The following is a 13,881-nucleotide window of genomic DNA, read 5'->3' on the forward strand; positions in this document are numbered from 1 at the left end:
TAGTTAAGTGAATTTTGAATCTCCTCAGAATACATTTTTACTAGTACCACCAAGTTGAGGTATTGTTCAGTACCATGAATCTCTCCTTTAAGACCTAACAGCATATTACATACCACTAGAAACCAACTGTCACATAATACATATGATTTTGCAGAGACTGCCCCATTTTTAGCAATTCATTTAAATGACGCTACAAATGATGAGGCAGTACATAAAGATCCATGATAAGGAAATTTAAGGCCTAAGAGTAAAGTGTCCTTTTTAATTAGCTTCCTTAAGGTTAGTGATCCTACCTGACATCTTACAGATAAGAAATAGATCACTCAACCGAAGTCATCCTTGAACCACAAAATCATAATAGAGCTTACTAATTGTTTTTGCTTTCATTATACAGCAATAGATAATCAAACATATAGAGACTTGTCATGTTTCAGACTTTTGTTAACCATTACACAAAATAATGGTAGAAATGCATTTTTGAAGCTGAGTGCATACTATATGTAGTCTTATATTACTCTTTTTATTTCTCTTTATTATTTGTTGAATGTTCTTAATACAAATTATATAGTAAATTAGGGTTCACTTCATCAAATGTGATAATGATAATACACAATATTGACTGTCAGAACACATTTTCATAGCATATAATGCCATTTTTTGTAGTGCTATATTACCCAATAAAGTAGCGATAGCCACTAATGACTATTTAATATTAAGTAGTTTAGAGGGTGACAAGTTCAAACTTCTACCTTTAGTTCACAGAAGGGAACTAAATGATCTTTTCCTGCTCTGTTGCCTAAACTACACTGTATTATGACATGAAAATGATGGGTCAAGGTAAATTTAAAATGTCATGACATTTCGTACCATTTTAAAATGGCTTTTTCTTGATTAGTCATTTGTGTCATTAATGTATCATATTAAATGCTTTCTGGAGAACCAAAAATCTGGATTAGTAAGGCTGCAATACTTTAAAAATATTTTCACAGTAAAAAAACATACCTAAAGTTATCCTACCTACCACTTTGCTGATGTGGAAATGATCTTTTGTAAATATATATGCTTCCCAAGAAATACTAATATATATTCATTTTGAAAGACTATTATATTCAATAAATACTACTAATATCAGAACAAAAAATAATGTTAACCTTTATCTTGATCATTTTATATAGCATGAAACACATTTACTATCAGTTTAGAACATATTAGATCTTTACTAGTTGTTCAGATTAAAATATAAAAAATGTTAATTGTAGACTATATAATGTTTAACTTTAAATGATAGCACACAGAACAGACAATATGCTGGTAAAAGTAAAGTGTTCAATAAATTTCTTAAACATAATATCCACTAACAAAAGTCTAGTTTATTCTTTTGTAGCTTTGAATGGTAAGTATAAATGAAGAAATTTTCCAGTAAATTTCTTACATTTTTCTTGATACTATGTATTTAGTTACACAGTGGGACAACAGGTTCAATGGCCTTTGCATTGTATTTAGCATTATAAGTAACTGAAAGTGTGATTATTAGGAATTTACAAGATCTTTGTATTATTTTCTCATAGATATAAAGTCAAAACTACATATGTATATATACTTACTATTAATAGAGCATATATATTATACTTTAGATATGTAGTATATAAATATGTATACATGGTGTATTAATATGCAAATACTGTCAAGAGAAAACATAACTCTTGACTCAAAGAGAATAAGAGACAGTTTATTCTAGAGACAAATATTAATTACCATGGTCTGGTAACAAAGATTTAGGATATGCATATTTCATATTCCTATGTAGAAACAGTTCCTTAAAGTTTTAATAGAAACAGAGCAAAACATCATAAATCAAGACACTTTCCCAATATATTGGTAGATCAATCATAGAGGTGGGTTACAGCAAAATAGGAAAATCTATTATAGGCCTTAGATACTGTCCAATCTTATGATGCCTCGATTTATGAAGTTGTGGAAGTTATTGACATGCTAAGTTAGTACATTCCTATAGGAAACTAGTGTTCTTTTGTATATTCCAAATGCTTTTCCTAATTAGCACAAAACTGCTATTCCAGAGGAGACAATAAATAGCTATTAATGGGGTTAAAGAGAGCTCAAAATCAATTTGTGTTCTAGGCTTGCAACATCCCAAACTCTCCAAAAACACTAAATTTCCACTCAGTAAATCAGGCTTATAGAACATCCCGTGTGAAGATTTAGCTTCCTTCTAGAAATTTGCATTCAGATTATCTACACTCAAAGACACACAGTTAAGAAAATAACAGAAAACTCTGAGATTATAAAAAATTGAGAAATTTTACTTCCCAATCCTGGGAAAAAATGGCCGCGGTGCCTACTTAACATTTCACAGCAGATGTGGCCACCTCATCATCCTCAGCCCCTACCTGTTATAGGGTATGGTTGATATACCTGGTCCTTTGTCGCTGATTTCTACAGGTCTAGTCATTTCCACTTACTTCAAGGAACACTAATAATATGTTCTCTTTTGTATATATATATAAAGATGATACTCATAGACATATTTGGAGTGATCCATGGTTGAATGAGGAGTTGCATAAGTTTCTTACCAAATATATGACTTTAAATCAAAATCAGATGTTGTCATTTAAGACAGAGCAAGTAATATCAGATATCTATCCATGTGTTAAAATGTGGAGTTCATTTTACATTCTTTGAAGCTCACATACCCACATATGAAAGAAAAGAAGAAAGGAAGAATTAAAGAATGAGAGAGAGAGAGAGAGAGAGAGAGAGAGAGAGAGAGAGAGAGAGAGAGAGAGAGGTGATTAAAAATTAAGAAGATACACATTAGGTAGAAAAAGGGTCCAAATTGAATATCCCCATCTGGTACTTCACCTTTGAGCTCCAGGAACCTGTCAGAAGAAGGGTAGAAAGAATTAGAGAACCCAGAAGAGTTGAGGTCACTAAAAGAACACAGCTCACAGAATCAACTAAGTAGGGATCATAGGACCTTACAAAGACTGAAGTGGCAACCACAGAACTTGCATGGGTCTGAACCAGGACCTTGGCATACGTTCTATGACTGTTAGCTTGGTATTTTATGGGACTCCTAACAGTGTGAGTGGGGGTATCTCTAACACTATTGCCTGCTCATGGGACCCTTTTCCTCCTATTCATTTGCCTCACTCAGCCTTTATACAAGAGTATGTTCCTATACATACATCTTGCTATTCTATGTTGTGTTGAGAAACCTACTCTTTTTTTGACAAGAAATGGTAGAGGAGTGAATGTAAGAAAGAGGAGAGATGGGAAGGATGGGAACCAGGAGGAATGGAGGGAGGATAAACTTTGGTCTGGATATACTGAAAACAAAACAAGAAAAGTGCATGTCAGGAGCCATCATAGGACAAGCTAATAACTAGTAGATGATCTTCCTGTGATGACAGCCTTAAGTTAAAATCTACAAGGGAACTTTGATAGGCAAGGCCCAGGAGAAAATCATTTTAGGAAAGATTCCTGCCATTAATATGCTTTCCTGTTATTATTAAACATATATAACAATCACTATGTATTTGCCTACTGTTTTAAGCTGATCTCTGCAGATTTACAAAGATGTACTGTCTTGTAATGATGCTGTATAGACAAATAGGTAACTTCTTAATTTTTAATGGTGATCCTAAAAGAATTCCTAAAACCATATCAGTATTTATTAATCCCTTTTATAGTGGGGTGGCTTTTAGATCCTTTTCTGATAGTCATAACTGCCATGAGACCTCTGCCAGTCTCCTATGTGTCACCAGTTAATTGCTTCTGATAGTAAGCAGACTTTCTATAACTCAGAGTATATTTCAAGATGCTGTAAAACCACTAAATGAAAGTCATGAAAGTGAACTAAAAATGTATTACAGGTGCTAGGACAGAGGATAAAATATTGACTAGGTTTATGTATCTAAAATTTCACTAATAACTTAGTTATTGTTTTTAACTCTCAATGAACCTCTGGAGCTATGACAGGTGATAAGTGTTCAGCTAGAAAACTAACTACTTGTAATGGATATGCATGTAAAGATTTTCTGTTGTAAATTTCTATTTCAATTTATGATTTGAATTTTGTGTAAATTGGTGATGAAATTTTTACCATGTGATCATGTATTCTGAAAGATGTAAAAGTGCTAAGGACAAAGAAAAGAGTCAGAACTGAGCTGAAGACAACTTTTTAGAGAGAATACTTTCTCCATTTTCTTAATTGGATATTTTACACTTACATTTCAAATGTTATTCCCTTTCCCAGTTTCCTGTCCATAAGCTCCCTATCCTATCCCCCTGCTCTTCTTCTATAAGGATGTTACCCCTCCCCAACCACACCCCTTCCTGACTCCCCACCCTGACATTCCCCTCCAGCCTAGGCATGAACAAGGGCTTCTTCTTCCATTGGTATCCAACAAGGCCATCCTCTGCTACATATATAGCTGGAGCCATGGGTCTGTCCATGTGTACTCTTTGGGTAGTGGTTTAATCCCTGAGAGCTCTGGTTAGTTGTTTATTGCTGTTCTAAGGGGTTTGCAAGCTCTATCATCTCCTTCAATCCTTTTTCCAAGACAGATCTGAACAGAATTTTTTAGAACAGAAATGAGGATGATTTTTTTTTCTTCTAGTCATGACACAAGAGAACTTTTTAGACAGAACTGAACTCACGAAGAACTTAAGGCATTGAAAGCAAGAGCATTATTGTGACATCAGAGCAGGAGGAAAGAGCAAAATTAGAAAAAGGATTCAGAGTGGAATAGCTTGAATGGGGTCCCTGTTGGAGGAATTAGAGAAAAAGGATTGAAAAAGCTGAAGGGGCTTACAACCACATAATACCGACCAACCAGAGCTCCCAGGGACTAAACCACTACATAAAGACTACACATGGACAGACCCATGGCTCCAGCTGCATATGTAGCAGAGGATGGCCTTGTTGGGCATCAATGGGATGAGAAACCCTTGGTCTGCCAAAGTTGCACCCCCTAGTGCAGGGGAATGTCAGGGAGTGGGAAGGGAGATGTTTGGGGAGGGGGAACACCCTCATAGAAGAAGAGGAGGGGATGCGATAGGGGGCTTATGGCTGCAAAACCAGGAAAGGGAATGACATTTGAAATGTAAATAAAAAATGTCCACTAAGAAAAGAAAACTATAAGCAACAAAAATATAAAAAACAATATGCAGAATGTAGAGGGAAAGAGGAAAACAAGAAGCAGTAAAGAGAGAGCAGAAGGCACAGACAGCCTCACATTACCATGGGACAGAACAGGTCTTTTATAACAAGGCAGGCCTAGACTTATTAAAAGGGGAAAAAACTTGTTTCTCACAAACTTGGGTTTAACTCACTTGCAGAAGCTTTTTTTTCTCTATGCAATAAAATTTGGACCTCATTTTTCATCCAGAATATGTGATGTGTGAATTCTTTCTGCACAGTTGCTTGGTCTTTTGATCTAAATGCAGAGGTAAGTATGGATGTGTGTGTGTGTGTGTGTGTGTGTGTGTGTGTGTGTGTGTGTGTGTGTGTGTGTGTGTAGGTATGTAATTCTGGGAATGTGTGTGAGCTGGACCAACTGGTTTAATTAGAAACATATAAGTGAGCATTCATGAATCTGTATTTGAAATTATGTGAGTTTATGTTTATTTGTTTATGTAAATCAATTTTCTATCCATAGAGACAGATTTGGTCTTCAGTACCAGAGAATCATATTTCTAAACACATCTGCAAAAAGAGTTCATTCCTGAAAACAATAGGAAATTGAATTAACATAAACGAGATAGAAGTTATTTGTGTGTGTTTTCTGTGAATTTGGCCCATTCTGAAATGACTTATGATAGGGTTGGGTAACAGAAGAGTACCTTGGTAGATCAGGGCAAGGAAATATTACAAAGTCACATCATGCAACAAACCTCAGAGATTTATTGTGAAGGGATATACAAAGGCCACCTTTGAGGGGGAATGAAGAGAAAGAGAACAGGTGGAATGTCATGGCTATATAAAGAGATATAACACATTTGCATAGGAAGAAAAAATGACTACTGGTGACAGTAGAAATGTCTTTCCTTTGGTAGCTGGTAATAATGTGGCTGCCAGCATTGAATTACTGAATGTAGGCTTGGGAGTGGGGCACCTGGTTCTGAAATATGGATGGCTCTTGATTTTCCAGCATTTATCTTCCTATTTATTATAAAAGTTGCTGAAATAGGATGGCATGACTAATGATGATGGAATGGGGACACTGCATTCGTGCTGTCTGGGGATGCTGACATCTTTGAGGAACTATTGATCTTTGCCTTCAGGACATATTTGGTAGTGATAAGTCTCAGGTTCTGTGACTAGGGCTTAGAAGTTCTGTAACAATAATTGATTAATTGATCGCAAATGTATTTTTGAATTTGTCATTGTAGAAAAGTAGATAAGAAATTGAAAAAATAGGGTGCAATTAATAGAAGTAGAAAAATGTGAAGGATGGGAGTTGGAAGGGCACTATTCATTTGAGATTCTCAAGTGCCCAGGAGCTAGAGACATTCCTTATATTTTTGGAGATCTTTTTGAAGTTGTTAGATTTTGTTTTTTACTAGACTTGATTGGTTGATCGATTGATATGGAAGCAGCATTTTTTTTTGGAAGAAGAGGAAAAAAACACTTTTTTCAGATGTAAGAAGATGTAGTTTCCTTCCGTTTTAAAGAACTGCTGCTTCCTAATTGTCAATTTGTCCTTGAAATGTATGTTTGGCCCGCCCATTGGAGGTCCTGGATGAACTGAAAGAAAACTGATGATACAAAGTCAGGAAAATGGTCAAAACTGCTATCTGAAGGGGCTGATTTTAACTACCATTTTTATTATGTTAGGCAGCTATTTAGTCCACAATCAGAACTGATAGAGGCTGTTCCTCATGGATCACCCCTAACTTGGGGAAAAACATACTATCACAGACACCTGGCCAACTAGCCAATAGATGATGGTAGACTTGAATACAACAAAGAAGGCATTGTGGATGGTCGGGCAATACAGCTGAGTTGGACTGTCAAGAGTTGAGAGTTTTGTTGCAGCCTAAGAAATTTAATGGCCCTACGAAATGTTTCTTGAGTGCCTTAAAGCAGTATCCCATGTGAGAGAGGGTGACATGAACAGATAAAGACTGATAAGAATAACATCAGACTCAAGGCACTTGGTGAAAGGTGAGAAAAGACTTTTTGAAAAGGTTATGGGGGAGGCTATAAGCAGCAATTGTGAGGTAGTCCCAGCAGTGAAATACACTCAGCTATCCAAAAAGCTGCCAGGTTGGGTGACATTAAGAAGCTGGTAGGCCTCTGTTCAAATTCTTGACATTCTGTATATCATTCCGATTTCCAAACATATCTAATCCTACCAACATTTTCCCATCACTCTCCTCTCATCCCAAGTTCTGCCCACCATCTACCTCTCTAGAATAGTTTGTTCCCCCTTCTAAGAAGGACTGAAGCATACACAATTTGGTATTTCTTCTTCTTGAACTTCATGTGGTCTGTGAATTGTATCATGGGTATTCCAAGCTTTTGGGCTAGTATATGTTTATCAGTGAGTGCATACCATGTGTGTTCATTTGTGACTGGGTTACCTCAATAAGGATAATATTTTATAGTTCCATGCATTTGCCTACGAATTTAATGAAGTCATTGTTTTTGTTTTTGTTCTTCTTTTAATTGGATAGCTTTTTACTTGCATTTCAAAGTTATTCCCATTCCCGGTTTCCTATGTAAAAGCCCCTACATATCTCCCTCCCCTCCCCATTCACCTCCCCCCTTCCTAGCCCCACCCTGACATTCCGCTACACTAGGGTCCGACCTTGGCAGGACCAAGGGCTTCTCCTTCCATTGGTGCCCAACAAGGCCATCCTCTGCTACATATACAGCTAGAGCCATGGGTCAGTCCATGTATTGTCTTTGGGTAGTGTTTTCCTCCCTGGGAGCTCATTGTTGTTTTAATGGGGTTGTAAGCAACTTCTTCGCTTTCAATGCTAATTCCTCCCATGGGGGTCTCATTCTAAGTTCTATGGTTTGTTGCTAGCATTCACCATTTTATTTGGCATGCTCTGGCTGTGTCTCTCAGGAGACAGCTATATCCAGATCCTGTCAGCATGCACTTCTTAGCTTCACTAATTTTGTCTAGTTTTGTGGGATATCATATATGGGGTAGGCTATGAATGCGATTCCTTCATTCTGTGCTCCAAACTTTTCCTCCATAACTGCTTATATGAATATTTTTGTTCCCTCTGTTAAGGAGTGAAGCATCTGAACTTTGGTCATCCTTCTTCTTGAGCTTCATGGGGTCTGTGGATTGTATCTTGGGTAATTCAAATTTTTGGGCTAATATCCACTTATCAGTGAGTTCATACGATGTATGTTATTCTGTGATTGGGTTACCTCACTCATGATGATATATTCTAGTTCAATCAATTTGCCTATGAATTTCATAAAGTCATTGTTTTTCATAGCTGAGTAGTACTCCAAACTGTAAACTTAACACTTTTTTTAAAAATTCATTCCTCTGTTGAAGAGCATCTGGGTTCTTTCCAGCTTCTAGCTATTATAAATAAGGCTGCTATGAACCGAGTGGAACATGTTTCTTTGTTATATGTTGGAGCAACTTGTGGGTGTATGCTAGGTTCTCAAGTAGTGGAATGTCCAATTTTCTGAGGAATCTCCAGACTGACTTCCAGAGTGGTCGTACCAGTTTGCAATCCCACCAACAATGGAGGAGTGTTCCTCTCTCCCCACATCCTAGCCAGCATCTTTTTGAACCTGAGTTTTTTATCTTAGCCATTCTGACTGGTGTGAGATGGAATCTCAGGGTTGTTTTGATTTGCATTTCCCTCATGACTATGGATGCTGAGCATTTCTTTTAGGTACTTCTGAGCCATTTGATAATCCTCAGCTGAGAATTCTTGGTTTAGCTCTTACCCCATTTTTAATAGGGTTATTTGGCTCTCTGGAGTCTTACTTCTTGAGTTCTTTGTATATTTTGGATATTAGCCCTCTATCAGATGTAGAATTGGTAAGGATCTTTTCCCAATCTGTTGTTTGCCATTTTGTCTTAATGACTGTATCCTTTGCCTTATGGTAGCTTTGCTGTTTTATGTGGTCCCATTTGTAGATTCTTGATCTTAGCTCATAAGCCATTGATATACTGTTCAGGAAATTTTCCCCAGTGCCCATGTCTTCGAGATTCTTCCCCACTTTTTCTTCTATTAGTTTGAGTGTATCTGGTTTGATATGGATGTCCTTGATCCACATGTACATAAGCTTTGTACAGGGCAACAAGAATGGGTTAATTTGCACTCTTCACCTCTTTGCCAGCACCTGCTGTCATCTCAGTTTTTGATCTTGGCCCTTCTTACTGTTTGAGAATCTCTGGGTCCTTTTGATTTGCATTTTCCTGATTACTAAGGATGTTAATCATTTCTTTAGGTGCTTCTTGGCCATTTGATATTTCTCAGTTGAGAATTCTTTGTTTAGTTCTGTACCCCATTTTAATAGGACTCTTTGGTTCTCTGGCATCTACCTTCTTGAATTCTTTGTACATATTGGATATTACTCCTCTATTGAATTTAGGATTGGTAAAGATATTTTCTCAATCTCCTGGTTGCTGTTTGTTCCATGCTCCAAGATTGACCGATTTCTCAAGCCCCATATGTAGCAGAGAATGGCCTCGTAGGGCATCAATGGAGGAGAGGCCCTTGGTCCTGTTAAGCCTTAATGCCCTAGTGTACGGGAGCACCCTTATAGACTCAGGGGGAGAAGAGATGGGATATTGGGTTTCTAGAGGGGAAACTTGGAAAGGGGATAAAATTTGAAATGTAAATATATAAAATATACAATAAAAACAAAACACAAAAACCAAACAAACAAAAAAAGAAGCTGGTGCACCAAGGTCAGAGTTTGGAGCAAGAAATAAAATGTCCGGTTTGTATTATTTAGGAGAGGGGATAGATGCTAAAGAGGTTTTTACTTTGGAAGAATCTTGAATTACCTACTCGACCTCTCCTATCTTCAAGGGTTAAGTAATAGGAATATATGTTCTCTGTATTTTAATGTGCTCATCACATGTTAGAGAAAAGTTAGAGTGCACCGGTAACACCCATTTCCAGTTTGTTAACTTGACTTTACACACATGATATAGAGGTGTAGGAAGTATTTTACCAATAGAGGGGGGATTTGGAGTGTGGATGCGCGTATGGTACATAGTATTAGGAAGTTCAATATGGGTACCCTCCATATCTATCTGATTACTTTTTACAATATCATCCTGTCTTGTCATGCAGGATGCAGATGAATATGTCATTAAGTGAAGAGCAGTTGATGAGAATTTAATTTATCTTCTGCAAGTCTGCTAAGGAATAATTTCAATTCCCTATTTGGAGTGATTTTTCTAAATCAAGGTTTGTTGAAATTCAAGTCGCCATATGTATTTCGTACCATGAACAAAAGACAGGAGGAAAAGGACAAATAGTCTATGTGTAATCCAGTAGAGGAAGACACAGCTGCCAGGATAAAGCCTTGTTTTTCTGAAACATGAGAAAAAGGGAGTTATCTGTATGTTCTCTGAAATTTAAGAGACTAAGGTCCTGTTGGGTGTGACATATATGAAGGGAAGTTATCTTGAGGTAGACGATTAAAGGGGCTTGAGGTAGGATAGCTGAATTCAATGAAGGAGATTCTCAAGCTGAGCAGCTGGTTGTGGGGTTTAAAACATGACAAGGCCCTGCTATTTCGGGTAATGGGGTTAGGAAAATTGGTCTGAAGGGCAGAGAAGAACTTACTCTTGAATCTCCAATGATCACTGGGAACAGACTGACTCTTGTAGGTATATTGCCAGGGTAGATAGTGATCAGTAAATTTCAGTAGGGAGGGGGGACAGAAATGACTGAAGAATGTGGTTAGTAGGTGATCAGGAAGAGGCAAGGGTTTGGGTGAATGGTCAGGGTTGACAAACAGTCAAACATACATGAACTCAAAACAATGGAAAGAGGACACACAGGGAGAGCCTTTATCCCGAAAAGGACCAGAAGTAGGATATTTACCCAATCAAGGTGAAGTTAGAGGTTGACAAGGGTTTTTGTTTGTTTATTTGTTTGAGTCATTAGTTTGTTCTGTCTTTCTTAAGGGTTGGGAATAACATGAGATATGTAAATGCTCAAGGATGTTGCAAAATTTGGATAGGATTTGGGAAATCAGGGAGGTAAATTCAGTCAATGTCCAATTTGGGTGAGGTGGACATTCCGAAGTGGAATATGATCTCCCACAGGAGGTTGGAGCCTGTGAATGCTTTTGGAGGTGGAGGGGTAATGCCTCCAACCAATCCTGAGGTGTTCACCCAGAACAGGAGGTACCAAACACATTTTACTATGGGTATATGGGTAAAGTCACATTGCCAGCTGATTTTGGGGAGATAGTCTCTGACTCGGTGGGAAGGGAAAGGGAACTTAGAACTTCAAGGGAATGACAGGCCAGTACTTCGGCTGCTTTCTGTCACAATGCTTGTCAAAGCTCATCTGCACAGCAGCCTCCATGGCCAGGATCTTGGGAGTACTGTTCCCATATAAGCGCTTCATCTCTGCTTGGCGCCGCTCCCAGGGCTTCTCAGATGGGGGCTCCATTGACCTGTGGTGGTTAAAGTACAGGCCATGATCCACATTCACATAGTCATTCAGACGCTCCTTGTCCAGCTGCTGCTGTTGCTGTCATTCTTCTCTGTGCTTCTCAGTCTGTAGGAAGTACTGGCAGAGCTCCTCAGTGATTTCCATATTACTCAGGTCACGCTCCACTTCACGATCTGAATCCAACTCCAGCTCTTCCTCTTCACACAGTGCTTGGGGATCTCTTGTGGATGCCTGATCTTGTGGATCTCTATGGCTGTTATGCAGAGGCTGCTTGGAGCTTTTAAGATGGGAAACACTGCAGGGAGACTAATGCCACTCCATGTGCTGGCCTTGAGAGTTCCAAGGATGTTCAACCTCATAAGCAAAGGAGTTCCAGGGAAGAACTCCATGAGGGAAGAACCATGGGGAAGTGAAATAGGAATCCCTGAACTTTCTGTAGCCATTCTGGTGCTTTGCATCCAGAGCATTGCATGATAATAATGTTGCCAGAACCTTGCGTATACTGGATGAGACTACCAAGATGTAGGAGCCCTCCATTTTGATGCCATTGCTCTTATCTCTGATTGCAAAAGTCCAAATAGGAACTCCTGGGCACAGAGCTTGCAGATCTCGGTTAGTGGGCAACAACTGCCCTAGTTCTCCTAGTGGGGAGGAAAAAGGGGCAGAGTGGGGAGGTGGATATTTTATATATTTACATTTCAAATGTTATCCCCTTTCCTGCCCCCCCTCTCCCATTCCCTCTCTTCCTGCTTCCATGAGGATGCTTCCCCTCCAACCTACTCACTCCCACCTCAACACCCTGGCATTCCCCAATACTGTGGAAATGAGCCTTCACAGGACCAAGGGCTTCTCCTCCTATTGATACCAAACAATGTCATCCTCTGCTACATACAGGGCCAGACCCATGGGTCCCTCCATGTGTACTTTTTGTTTGGTGCTTTAGTTTCTGGGAGCTCTGGGGGATCTGGTTGGTTGATATTGTTGTTCTTCTTATGGAGTTACACACCCCTTCAGCTCCTTCAGTCTTTTCTCTAACTCCTCCATTGGGGTCTCCATGCTCATTCCAAAGGTCTGTTGCAAGCATCCTCATCTGTTTCAGTAAGGCTCTGGCAGAGCCTCTCAGGAAACATCCAAATCAAGCTCCTGTCAGCAAGCACTTTTTTGGCATCAACAATAAGAGGCACTGATAGCCCTTAAGAAATGAAAATTTTCAGGAGTGGAATGCAGGTGGGCCTTAATGAAGTAAGACAAGACCTGGTGTAGATAGGACAAATTGGTTGAGTGTTGTGGGTGGAGCTAATCGAAATGTGCATTGAAAAACAAGGATATCCTGCAGTTGTTAAGATGGGTTCATGCTTCTAAGGGCTACAGTGCTAGCTGTCTTGTAGGCTCTCTTATTTCCCTGAGATAATGATGTTGTCTATCTTCTGGGACCAGCAGTGGACAATTTTTTATAGCCATGGGGAGATGGGAGGCTTTTAGCATGGACATGATTTGGTCTGAGTTAGGTATTGATACTCCTTCTGTTGTAAGTTGTCCATGCTCTTTTTAGATGGAATAAAGAGGCAGGCAGATTTGAAAGGAAATGTTGGAGTCTGTGTAGATATTTAGGGCCTATACTTGTGCCAAATGAAAGGCCTGCTAAGAGATGTTAGTTGATTAGTGGTGTGGGCAGGGATGGCCTGTGTTGTGTGTAATTTTAAAATGCCCACTTGTTCCTTGCCCTGTGTCGGCAATGGTGGTTTCACCCAGCCCCCAGGGCTAGCTTTTCTAAAACTCTCTAGCCTCTGTTTTTTCCTTGCCTAGTGTTGGCAATGGGCATCTCACACAGATCCCACAGCTAGCTTTGTCCTGCAGCTCTGTCCTGCAGCTGTTCTCTTTCTCCTGCTCACCTGAGTTGCTGCAGATGGGAAACACCAGATAGTCTTAATCTTTTAAAACCAGCCAGCTAACACAACTGCTGTGTGAAGAATTTCTTGCTCCATCTTTCTTAGTCTCCACAGCCACCTGTAGAGACTACAAACATTGTTCCCAGAAAATTGCATTTCTGCTACATCCTATCCGCTCCACAGCCTGGTCCAAATCCTACTCCCTTTCCCTCTCTTCCTCTTATTCCTGGGACCAACCCCCCCCCCTTTATCCTTTCCCCAGCAATTAGCTTCTGCTGTCTTTATTGACCAGTTAAATTTTGGAGAAGATTCACATGGAATCACCTGACTACTTGATCCAGTC

General features: G+C 39.1%; 1 pseudogene; it reads right to left on the minus strand.

Annotated features, from left to right (window-relative positions):
- Positions 1-11,472: 11,472 nt before the first annotated feature.
- Gemin8-ps5 (gem (nuclear organelle) associated protein 8, pseudogene 5) lies at positions 11,473-12,197 on the minus strand (annotated as a pseudogene).
- Between the last annotated feature and the right edge of the window lie 1,684 nt (positions 12,198-13,881).

The sequence above is a fragment of the Rattus norvegicus genome, chromosome X, assembly GCF_021556685.1.
Source record: "Rattus norvegicus strain SHRSP/BbbUtx chromosome X, alternate assembly SHRSP_T2T, whole genome shotgun sequence".
NCBI lineage: Eukaryota > Metazoa > Chordata > Mammalia > Rodentia > Muridae > Rattus > Rattus norvegicus.